This window comes from Hoplias malabaricus, unplaced genomic scaffold (assembly GCF_029633855.1).
Source record: "Hoplias malabaricus isolate fHopMal1 unplaced genomic scaffold, fHopMal1.hap1 scaffold_250, whole genome shotgun sequence".
NCBI lineage: Eukaryota > Metazoa > Chordata > Actinopteri > Characiformes > Erythrinidae > Hoplias > Hoplias malabaricus.
In genome coordinates this window covers 15,001-27,500 of record NW_027101278.1, presented here as the reverse complement: position 1 = coordinate 27,500, position 12,500 = coordinate 15,001, and the positions used below count along the sequence as shown (strand labels likewise).

The following is a 12,500-nucleotide window of genomic DNA, read 5'->3' as shown; positions in this document are numbered from 1 at the left end:
GTCTCGTCTGATCTGAGGCCGCACACAGAGGTTTCTTATGCGGGGGCGAGGGCGGAGGCGGAGGGCCGAAGGCTAGGGGCGAGGGGCGAGAGCCCGGCACGAGACCGAACTCCGCGACACCTTCCCCCCCACCCCGGCCGCTCGCCCGCCCGCTCACTCGCCCGCTCGCTGGGTTTAATCGGCACTCGCCACCCCCGCGTCCGACTGCGCGGAGCCCCGCTCGGGACTCGGGGAGAGACCGTAACGGACGTGGACCCGGACCTACTCGGCTCTCCCTCCGTTCCCTGTACGGAGCTCTCTCGCAACACGGGCCGCGTGGACTGGCTCGGAACCGAGTCTTCGTTTGGGAAGACGAAGGGCCGTTTTCAGGCCCTGCGAGCTTCCAGCCGCGGTCTCTCTCTCTCAGCGGGGGCGCGGAGACCGATCGATGGGTAAAGCGACCCTCAGACAGGCGTGGCCGCGGGATGGACCCCCGCGGCCGCAATATGCGTTCGAAATTTCGATGATCTGTGTCCTGCAATTCACATTAGTTAACGCAGATGGCTGCGTTCTTCATCGAAGCACGAGCCGAGTGATCCACCGCTAAGAGTCGTATTCGGGTTTGTGCCCGGCCCGTTACAGGCCGGGCGAAGGAAGCCATTCGAACAAGAGACAATTTTTGCCAATATATTTCAAGCCGGGTGCCTTCCACCCCCGTGCAGGGGGGGAAAGGTCATTGAACCTGGGCGTCACCACCGGACCGAGGAGTTACGGCCCGGGGGACGATCGCCCGAGTAGGTGCCCGAGACTTACGTGGTTTAGGAGACCGGGGTCTAGGCACCCGCCGTTCCCGGCGAGGCCCAGGGGTTTGGTTCGCTGCGTTACGGGTCCCGGTCTAAGGCATTCAGGCGTGCGCTCAAAGCCAAGCTCTCCACCCCGGAGGGTATGAGCGAGGCCCGGTGGTACGCTCCCAAGTCCCCGCTTAGGGGAAGGCGCTGGGTAGATCCCACCTAGTCAGGACCGGCGGGCACCGGCCGTCTCCTTTCGGGTGTTTATAAACGCATCCGGGGTTCGTGAGGCCCCTTCAACTCGCGCACCGGCCTTAGACTATTATACGGTCCGTCTCTGCGAAGCCAACATCGGGGGTATTTTGCATGCGCTCTTAAGCTCCGCTCTAACCCCGTGAGGGGAAAGAGTTTCGCCCGGCGGTACGCTCCCGTCCACCACCGCCCCCTGTGCCGGGGGGATGGGTTCAGGGAGATCCCACCGAGGCCGGCGAGCACCGGCCAACGCCCTGGGGGTGAGTAAGCCCCTTTGACTCGCGCACGCACAATCAAGCCTTCAACGATCAATGGTTTTTTGGGTTTAACTACCCGGCGGGCGGCTCCGGCGCCACTCTTCCCCCCGCGAACGGGAGGGGCGGACCGGGGTACCTATGCACCTAAGGCGGTCCTCGCATAACCCCGAGTTCCGAAGCCGGCTCGCTACGTCCACCCACCCGGAGGGGGGAGAGACTCACGTCGGCCGACGACGAAAGGTACGAGGCTTCTGCGGTCCATACCTTGAAGGTACCCGCCGGGGGGGAGGTTCGGCCTCTCGAGTCCGACTCGACAACCGGCACGGACGGCGGGCGCCGACCGCGGCCAGGTCACCGTTATTGATCCTTCCGCAGGTTCCCCTACGAAAACCTTGTTACGACTTTTACTCCCTCTAGATGTCCGGGTTCGATCGACTTCCCATCGCCCGGAGGCGACCCCCGTTCGAGGGCCGCCCCGGGGACGGTCCGAGGACCTCACCGAGGCATCCGATCGGTAGTAGCGACGGGCGGTGTGTACAAAGGGCAGGGACTTAATCGACGCGGGCTGGTGACCCGCGCCTACTTGGAATTCCTCGTTCGAGGGGAATAGTTGCAATCCCCTGTCCCCAGCGGGGAATGGCGTTCATAGGATTGCCCGCACCTCTCGGCGTAGGGTAACTTACATGTTGAACCAGCCATTGTAGCTCACGTGCGACCCCGGACTTCTAAGGGCATCACAGACCTGTTATTGCTCCATTTCTCAAGTGGCTTCTGTGCCACAAATCGCTCTAAGAAGTTTAGCCACCGACCGCTGATTCCCACCGGGCGAACCCCAACCTTCAGGCCCGCGGTAAGCGGGAGGGCACCGGGGAGGGGAGAGGGAAGGCGAAGGCGAAGGACGGACAACCCACACCCGGAGAGCGGAACGAGGTGCGGACGGCATCGGGGAGGGAACCGAACGCGAAGGGGAGAGGCCGGAGCCACCCACTCGACGCAGAACTGAACCCCCGTCAACCGCATCACCTCCCCGAACCGATCCGGGGTAGAACCGGACCCCCGCCGAAACCCCCAACACCCCCACCCCGATGGGGACCCCCCGCGAACGGGGACCTTCGGGGATAGAGTCCGACCCAGGAGAGGGGCCGTGTAACTACTTAAAGGATGGGATCTCGTTCGTTACCGGAATTGACCAGACGAATCGCTCCACGAACTACCAACGGCCATGCACCACCACCCACAGAATCGAGAAAGAGCCGTCAATCTGTCAATCCTTACCGTGTCCGGGCCGGGTTAGGTTCCCCGCGTTGAGTCAAATTAAGCCGCAAGCTCCACTCCTGGTGGTGCCCTTCCGTCAATTCCTTTAAGTTTCAGCTTTGCAACCGTACTCCCCCCAGAGCCCAAAGACTCGTGGTTTCCCGGACGCTGCCCGGCGGGTCATAGTCGTTAACCCAACGCCGCCGGATCGCGGGTCGGCATAGTTTACGGTCGGAACTACGACGGTACCTGATCGTCTTCGATCCTCCGACTTTCGTTCTTGATTAATGAAAACATTCTTGGCAAATGCCTTCGCTTTTGTCCGTCCCGCACCGGTCTACGAATTTCACCTCTCTCGGTGCGGTACGAATGCCCCCGGCCGTCCCTCTTAATCATGACCTTTGGTCCGTCAAACCCACGAAATAGGACCAAGAGAGCGGTCGGATACCCCCCCGGCTCGGGGAACCGTGCGGCGGCCAGAAAACGGCCCCGCCCGGCCGCCTCGCCGAAGAGCTCCGACTCGCCCCCCATGGGAAGGCCTTATTCCATTATTCCTAGCTCAGTCCATTCAAGGCACGCTTCGGCCTGCTTTGAGCACTCTGTTTTGTTCAAAGTAAACGCACCGGACCCTTCCGCCCCCCACGTATTCAACCGCGGCGGACGACCCAGCTAAGGGCCTCTCCGCGGAGGAAGGGAGCAGAGGACACCGGATGAGTAGGGACAAGGTCCCGCGACCTCCACCCAGAGACCCGCGGGGGGTCCCCAACCCCCCCGGAGAGGGGCAGCTTCCCACCGCGAAGTCCGGACGGGCAGAGGCCCGGCAGCCGGGACCCGTCCCCGGATCCAACTACGAGCTTTTTAACTGCAGCAACGTTAACATACGCTATTGGAGCTGGAATTACCGCGGCTGCTGGCACCAGACTTGCCCTCCAATGGGTCCTCACCCACGGACGTAGATTGAGTTCATTTCGGTCCCGAAACCTTCAAACGGGGCCTCGCACCGATATTTTTCGTCACTACCTCCCCGTGTCGGGAATGGGTAATTTGCGCGCCTGCTGCCTTCCTTGGATGTGGTAGCCGTTTCTCAGGCTCCCTCTCCGGAATCGAACCCAGATTCCCCGTTACCCGTGGTCACCACACGTAGTCCCGTAGACTACCGTCGAAAGTTGATAGGGCAGACACTCGAATGAGACGTCGCCGCCCCGAAGGGCTCTGCGATCGGCCAAAGGTTATCTAGAGTCACCAAAGCGGACCCGACCGGAGTCGGGAGGGGGTTTTTTGGTTCTGATAAATGCACGTATCCGTGGGGGGCGCCGAGGGGGGAAGGTGAACCAGTCACCGACCACCTCGAAACGGCACCCCCACTTCCAACGCTTCGTTTGCATGTATTAGCTCTGGAATTACCACAGTTATACCAAGTAACGTGTGGAGCGATCAAAGGAACCATAACTGATTTAATGAGCCATTCGCAGTTTCACTGTACCAACGCCCGTGTGTACTTAGACTTGCATGGCTTAATCTTTGAGACAAGCATATGATACTGGCAGGATCAACCAGGCCGATCCCTCTGGTACTCAAACCCGGCTTGGGGAAAGAGAGAGAGTCGGTGGTGCGTGGAACTCGACCCCCCGAAGGAGGAAGAGACGCGCACCGCGGAAAGGCTTTTCGAACGAGACCCCCCGGAGGTGGGTCTGCAATCGGGGGTTTGACTACTTGGAAAATGTACGATTCAAGGCCCGGACGGTGCAGGCTAGGGGCCGGTTCCTTCCCTCAATAGGATCCCGACCCTAAGGCACCACCGACTCGGACCTTTTAACGGACCCAAACTGCGGTGGAAATTAGACCGACGGATCGGCTAAGTCTCCCTCGGAACGATTCTGGGACAAGCGGACCCCCTGTTACGGGGGGTCCACGAGCCATGGAGGCTGGAGCACGTGGCGGGGAGGATCGTTCTAAAAGCCGGTATTATTTCGGATTAGAAGCCTGCCCCTGGTGCTCCGGGTATGCCGCATTTCGAACGGGCGTAAAGGACGTCCGTTTAAGGGAAGAGAATGGAAGAGAATTTCCTGGCCCCCTCAAAGCGCGAGGAGGTCGGCATAGGTTTTACGGTACGCCCCCCCCGGAGCCGTCTGATGTTCAGAAGACGAAGGGTTTTGCCCCCAATCTCGTAAGGTCGAGGGCTCACCACCGAACTTCCAGCCGCGGTCCTTGGTAGGACCGATACGCGGACAAGCCGCAAAATCCTGGCCCCCTCGCAGTGCGAGGAGGTCGGCAAAGGTTTTACGATTCGCCCCCCGGAGCCTACGGTTAGTTTTCTCGATTTAAGAAGACGAAGGGGGTCGGGGCCCGGGAACCGTAAACCGAGCGCCTCTTCCCCTGCGAACTTCCAGCCGCGGTCCTTGGTAGGACCGATACGCGGACAAGCCGCAAATCCTGGCCCCCTCGCAGTGCGAGGAGGTCGGCAAAGGTTTTACGATTCGCCCCCCCGGAGCCTACGGTTAGTTTTCTCGATTTAAGAAGACGAAGGGGGTCGGGGCCCGGGAACCGTAAACCGAGCGCCTCTTCCCCTGCGAACTTCCAGCCGCGGTCCGTTTAAAAAGACCGATCCGTGACACCTCTAATGCGCTCTTTGCCTCCGGCCGTTTCCAGCGCGGGGGCCCGGTGGTGCGCTCCCAAGTCCCCGCGGAGGGGAAAATCTGGGAGATCCCACATTAGACCAAGCGGAACGCCGGTCTTCGCCTCGGGGGTTTGTATGCCCCTTTCGACTCGCGCACGGGCAAGAGTTAGGTTAGGAACGGGGACAACTGCCGGCGGGCGGCCCGTCGCACCCACCCCGCAAGTGGGCAGGTGGTCGGTGGCCTGTGGACCCGCCGCTCGGATTCGTTTATAGTAGGAACCATAACGGGGTACAACCCTCATACGCTCGACCCCCTCACGCCCAGAGAAGTGTTCACCTCCCTGGGCATATATCGAACGAATCATCGGGATTGAAGGGGAGGCCACCCAAACCATCCCCTTAGCCCAGAGGGGTGCCAGTCCTCGGGCTTCGGTATTCGCATCACCGGGGTCTATGGAGGTCTCGACTTAGGTTTTGAAAACCTCCAGAGGGGGGGCCGGATTAACCACCACCCTAGCCCAGAGGGGTGCCAGTCCTCGGGCTTCGGTATTCGCATCACCGGGGTCTATGGAGGTCTCGACTTAGGTTTTGAAAACCTCCAGAGGTGGGGCCGGATTAACCACCACCCTAGCCCAGAGGGGTGCCAGTCCTCGGGCATGTCACTTCGCATCACCGGGGTTCTATGGAGGTCTCGACTTAGGTTTTAAAAACCTCCAGAGGGTGGGGGCATATCTTATCCCCACCCTAGCCCAGAGGGGTGCCAGTCCTCGGGCATGTCATTTCGCATCACCGGGGTCTACGGAGGTCTCGACTTAGGTTTTGAAAACCTCCAGAGGGTGGGGGCATATCTTATCCCCACCCTAGCCCAGAGGGGTGCCAGTCCTCGGGCTTCGGTATTCGCATCACCGGGGTCTACGGAGGTCTCGACTTAGGTTTTGAAAACCTCCAGAGGGTGGGGCCTGACTTACCACCAACCCTTAGCCCAGAGGTGTGCCACTCCTCGGGCATGGAATTCGCATCAACGGGGTCTACGGATGTCTCGACTTAGGTTTTGAACACATCCAGGGAAGCAGAGCGGACATTCCCATTATTTCAAGCCCATCGGGAAGCCACTCCTTTGGGCATAGCGTTTCGCATCGCTGTTACCCAAACTTACGTCTGATTTAATGCCTCCCTAATATCCCGACGGCACCAGGCTGAGAAACCATATGCCCACAGGATTTGAGGCGTTGGAACCTCGTTCGCATAGCCGACAACGATGAACCTCCCTCGGACTCGCTACGAGGCTTGAGGAGGGTCCTGATTTTCTTAAAATCTCAGGTGAGGGACTTAGAAAATTTTCACTTTAAAACCACAGACCTCCAGAGGAGAGACCGGGCTTATCACAACCTTAGCCCAGAGGGCGTCACTCCTCGGGCATGTCACTTCGCATCACCGGGGGTCCATGGATGTCTCGACTTAGGTTTTGAACACATCCAGAAGGGGGGGCCGGATTAACCACCACCCTTAGCCCAGAGGGGTGCCAGTCCTCGGGCTTTAAATTCGCTTCGCCGGGGTCTATGGAAGTCATTTTTTAGACCTCCAGAGGGGAGGCAACCCAAACCATCCCCTTAGCCCAGAGGTGTGCCACTCCTCGGGCTTGTGTATTCGCATCACCGGGGTCCATGGAAGTCATTTTAGACATCCAGAGGGGAGGCCACCCTAACCATCCCCTTAGCCCAGAGGGGTGCCAGTCCTCGGGCTTTAAATTCGCTTCGCCGGGGTCTATGGAAGTCATTTTTAGACCTCCAGAGGGGAGGCAACCCAAACCATCCCCTTAGCCCAGAGGTGTGCCAATCCTCGGGCTTGTGTATTCGCATCACCGGGGTCCATGGAAGTCATTTTAGACATCCAGAGGGGAGGCCACCCTAACCATCCCCTTAGCCCAGAGGGGTGCCAGTCCTCGGGCTTTAAATTCGCTTCGCCGGGGTCTATGGAAGTCATTTTTAGACCTCCAGAGGGGAGGCAACCCAAACCATCCCCTTAGCCCAGAGGTGTGCCACTCCTCGGGCTTGTGTATTCGCATCACCGGGGTCCATGGAAGTCATTTTAGACATCCAGAGAGTGGGGCCGGTCTTACCACCACCCTTAAGCCCAGAGGGCGTCACTCCTCGGGCATGAAATTCGGATTACCGGGGTCTATGGATGTCTCAACTTAGGTTTTGAACACATCCAGAGGGGAGGCCACCCAAACCATCCCCTTAGCCCGGAGGTGTGCACCTCCTCGGGCTTCAAATTCGAATCACCGGGGTCCATGGAAGTCATTTTAGACATCCAGAGAGTGGGGCCGGTCTTACCACCACTCTTAGCCCAGAGGGCGCCACTCCTCGGGCATGAAATTCGCATCACCGGGGTCCATGGAAGTCAGTTTAGACCTCCAGAGAGTGGGGCCGGTCTTACCACCACTCTTAAGCCCAGAGGGCGTCACTCCTCGGGCATGAAATTCGGATTACCGGGGTCTATGGATGTCTCAACTTAGGTTTTGAACACATCCAGAGGGGAGGCCACCCAAACCATCCCCTTAGCCCGGAGGTGTGCACCTCCTCGGGCTTGAAATTCGAATCACCGGGGTCCATGGAAGTCAGTTTAGACCTCCAGAGAGTGGGGCCGGTCTTACCACCACCCTTAAGCCCAGAGGGCGTCACTCCTCGGGCATGGAATTCGCATCAACGGGGTCTACGGATGTCTCGACTTAGGTTTTGAACACATCCAGGGAAGCAGAGCAGACATTCCCATTATTTCAAGCCCATCGGGAAGCCACTCCTTTGGGCATAGCGTTTCGCATCGCTGTTACCCAAACTTACGTCTGATTTAATGCCTCCCTAATATCCCGACGGCACCAGGCTGAGAAACCATATGCCCACAGGATTAGAGGCGTCTGAACCCCTTTCGCATAGCCGACAACGATGAACCTCCCTCGGACTCGCTACGAGGCTTGAGGAGGGTCCTGATTCTCTTAAAATCTCAGGTGAGGGACTTAGAAAATATTCACTTTAAAACCACAGACCTCCAGAGGAGAGACCGGGCTTATCACAACCTTAGCCCAGAAGGCACCACTCTTCGGGCATGTCACTTCGCATCACCGGGGTCCATGGAAGTCTCGACTTAGGTTTTGAACGCATCCAGAGGGTGGGAGCCGGACTTACCACCACCCTTAGCCCAGAGGGCGTCACTCCTCGGGCATAAAATTCGGATAACCGGGGTCCATGGAAGTCAATTTTGACCTCCAGAGAGGGGGGGGGCCTGGCTTACCACCACCCTAAGCCCAGAGGGCGTCACTCCTCGGGCATGAAATACGCTACACCGGGGTCCATGGAAGTCAGTTTAGACCTCCAGAGAGGGGGGGCCGGGCTTACCACCACCCTTAGCCCGGAGGGCACCACTCCTCGGGCTTGAAATTCGCATCACCGGGGTCCATGGAAGTCTCGACTTAGGTTTTGGAAACCTCCAGAGGGGGGGCTGCACTTACCACCACCCTAAGCCCAGAGGGCGTCACTCCTCGGGCATGAAATACGCTATACCGGGGTCCATGGAAGTCCTTTTAGACCTCCAGAGAGGGGGGGGCCGGGCTTACCACCACCCTTAGCCCAGAGGGCACCACTCCTCGGGCTTGAAATTCGCATCACCGGGGTCCATGGAAGTCTCGACTTAGGTTTTGGAAACCTCCAGAGGGGGGGCTGCACTTACCACCACCCTTAGCCCAGAGGTTCATCACTCCTCGGGCATGAAATTCGGATAACCGGGGTCCATGGAAGTCAGTTTAGACCTCCAGAGAGTGGGGCCGGGCTTACCACCACCCTAAGCCCAGAGGGCGTCACTCCTCGGGCATGAAATTCAGATAACCGGGGTCCATGGAAGTCAGTTTAGACCTCCAGAGAGTGGGGCCGGGCTTACCACCACCCTAAGCCCAGAGGGCGTCACTCCTCGGGCATGAAATTCGGATAACCGGGGTCCATGGAAGTCTCGACTTAGGTTTTGGAGACCTCCAGAGGGGGGGCCGGGCATACCACCACCCTTAGCCCAGAGGGCGTCACTCCTCGGGCATGAAATACGCTATACCGGGGTCCATGGAAGTCAGTTTTGACCTCCAGAGAGGGGGGGCCTGGCTTACCACCACCCTAGCCGAGAGGGCGTCACTCCTCGGGCATGAAATTCGCTTCACCGGGGTCCATGGAAGTCATTTTAGACCTCCAGAGAGGGGGGGCTGCACTTACCACCACCCTAGCCGAGAGGGCGTCACTCCTCGGGCATGAAATTCGGATCACCGGGGTCCATGGAAGTCAGTTTAGACCTCCAGAGAGTGGGGCCGGGCTTACCACCACCCTAAGCCCAGAGGGCGTCACTCCTCGGGCATGAAATTCGGATAACCGGGGTCCATGGAAGTCTCGACTTAGGTTTTGGAGACCTCCAGAGGGGGGGCCGGGCATACCACCACCCTTAGCCCAGAGGGCGTCACTCCTCGGGCATGAAATACGCTTAACCGGGGTCCATGGAAGTCAATCTAGACCTCCAGAGAGGGGGGGCCGGGCTTACCACCACCCTTAGCCCAGAGGGCATCACTCCTCGGGCATGAAATTCGCATCACCGGGGTCCATGGAAGTCAGTTTAGACCTCCAGAGGGGGGGCTGAGCATACCACCACCCTTAGCCCAGAGGTGTGCTCCTCATCGGGCATGAAATACGCTTCACCGGGGTCCATGGAAGTCATTCGAGACCTCCAGAGGGGGGGCCGGGCATACCACCACCCTTAGCCCAGAGGTGAGTCACTCCTCGGGCATCAAATTCGCATCACCGGGGTCCATGGAAGTCAGTTTAGACCTCCAGAGGGGGGGCTGAGCATACCACCACCCTTAGCCCAGAGGTGTGCTCCTCATCGGGCATGAAATACGCTTCACCGGGGTCCATGGAAGTCATTCGAGACCTCCAGAGGGGGGGCCGGGCATACCACCACCCTTAGCCCAGAGGTGAGTCACTCCTCGGGCATCAAATTCGCATCACCGGGGTCCATGGAAGTCAGTTTAGACCTCCAGAGGGGGGGCTGAGCATACCACCACCCTTAGCCCAGAGGTGTGCTCCTCATCGGGCATGAAATACGCTTCACCGGGGTCCATGGAAGTCATTCGAGACCTCCAGAGGGGGGGCCGGGCATACCACCACCCTTAGCCCAGAGGTGAGTCACTCCTCGGGCATCAAATTCGCATCACCGGGGTCCATGGAAGTCAGTTTAGACCTCCAGAGGGGGGGCTGAGCATACCACCACCCTTAGCCCAGAGGTGTGCTCCTCATCGGGCATGAAATACGCTTCACCGGGGTCCATGGAAGTCATTCGAGACCTCCAGAGGGGGGGCCGGGCATACCACCACCCTTAGCCCAGAGGTGAGTCACTCCTCGGGCATCAAATTCGCATCACCGGGGTCCATGGAAGTCAGTTTAGACCTCCAGAGGGGGGGCTGAGCATACCACCACCCTTAGCCCAGAGGTGTGCTCCTCATCGGGCATGAAATACGCTTCACCGGGGTCCATGGAAGTCATTCGAGACCTCCAGAGGGGGGGCTGGGCATACCACCACCCTTAGCCCAGAGGTGAGTCACTCCTCGGGCATCAAATTCGCATCACCGGGGTCCATGGAAGTCAGTTTAAACATCCAGAGGGGGGGGGCCGAGCATACCACCACCCTTAGCCCAGAGGTGTGCTCCTCATCGGGCATCAAATTCGCATCACCGGGGTCCATGGAAGTCATTCGAGACCTCCAGAGGGGGGGCCGAGTATACCACCACCCTTAGCCCAGAGGTGAGTCACTCCTCGGGCATCAAATTCGCATCACCGGGGTCCATGGAAGTCAGTTTAGACCTCCAGAGGGGGGGCCGAGCATACCACCACCCTTAGCCCAGAGGTGAGTCACTCCTCGGGCATCAAATTCGCATCACCGGGGTCCATGGAAGTCAGTTTAAACATCCAGAGGGGGGGGCCGAGCATACCACCACCCTTAGCCCAGAGGTGTGCTCCTCATCGGGCATCAAATTCGCATCACCGGGGTCCATGGAAGTCAGTTTAGACCTCCAGAAAGGGGGGCCGAACCTACCACCAACCTTAGCCCAGAGGGCGTCACTCCTCGGGCTTCAAACTCCCATCGCCGGGGTCCCATGGAAGTCTCGACTTAGGTTTTGAACCGTTCCGGGGTCACCTCCAGTGAGATAACGCGGAAATCTCACTATATTCATGCCCACAGGCGAACCAGAGCCTTGGGCTTGTCATAGTTACATACGGTGTACCCAAACTTTCGTCTTTTCTAAAGGAACCCTAATGTCCTGACGGCACCGCACTGGAAACCCCCATGCCCTCTGAATTTTTACCTCTCCGAGGTGCTCCGTTTTGGGCTTGCTACCTAGGGCGAAGAGGGTCAGAAATTTTTCTAAGTCCTACTTTAAAACGTCCCACTGGGAGAACACTAGGGTTAGCACTTTGCCAAAAAATCACGGCTGAATGCAATTTTCACGCCTCGCACCCTTTGTTCGTTTAGATTTAACAAAAAAATCAACCGACCCCCCTTTTTAACAACGCTTTGCCGAATTTAGCTCACTTTTCCCGGCCTGGAATATCTCACGCTTGCCCCCCACGGTACTTACCTCCGGGGAAGACACCCCCGTCGCTGCCAACGCCCATGCCCGGCCCAGGCTCACCCGACTCGGCCTCGCTCGCTCCATCGCCCGCTCCAAACCTCCGGGGAGAAGACCCCCATCGCCGCCAACGCCCATGCCCGGCCCAGGCTCACCCGACTCGGCCTCGCTCGCTACATCGCCCCGCTCCAAACCTCCGGGGCTGGACCTCCACCAACCCAGCGCACCTCTCGAACCTATCCGGCCCACACTTAAGCACTCCTCCTCGGACTAAACCATCCAGCCCGCGCCGCTGGAACGAGCGCCCACTGGAAGACCTGAGCCTCAAACCCGCGTGCATTGCGGTTCTCTATCTCCCCGGGCTCGGAGCACTTTTCTCGGCCATGGGACCTCCAGGGGGGGCCCTTCATGGCTCCGTCAATATTCCTTTAAGTCTCACTCCGCCCACTGGAAGACCCGAGCCCCAAACCCGCGCGCTTTACGGTTCTCTATCTCCCCGGGCTCGGGGCACTTTTCTCGGCCATGGGACCTCCAGGGGGGGCCCCTCATGGCTCCGTCATCATTCCTCTAAGTCTCATTCCGCCCACTGCGATACCCGAGGCCTTTAACCGCGGCGTTCACGGTTCTCTATCACCCCGGGCTCGGGGCACTTTTCTCGGCCATGGGACCTCCAGGGGAGGCCCTTCCTGGCTCCGTCA

General features: G+C 59.2%; 1 non-coding gene and 1 pseudogene across 1 annotated transcript; both read right to left on the bottom strand.

Moving 5' to 3' along the window:
• The window catches only part of LOC136685469 (28S ribosomal RNA), a 4,635-nt pseudogene extending 4,614 nt beyond the window's left edge, over nt 1-21 (bottom strand).
• Nucleotides 22-437: 416 nt separating this feature from the next.
• On the bottom strand, nt 438-591 carry LOC136685470 (5.8S ribosomal RNA). The gene has a single exon (XR_010800180.1). It is a non-coding gene; the product is annotated as a 5.8S ribosomal RNA (ribosomal RNA).
• Nucleotides 592-12,500: the final 11,909 nt, after the last annotated feature.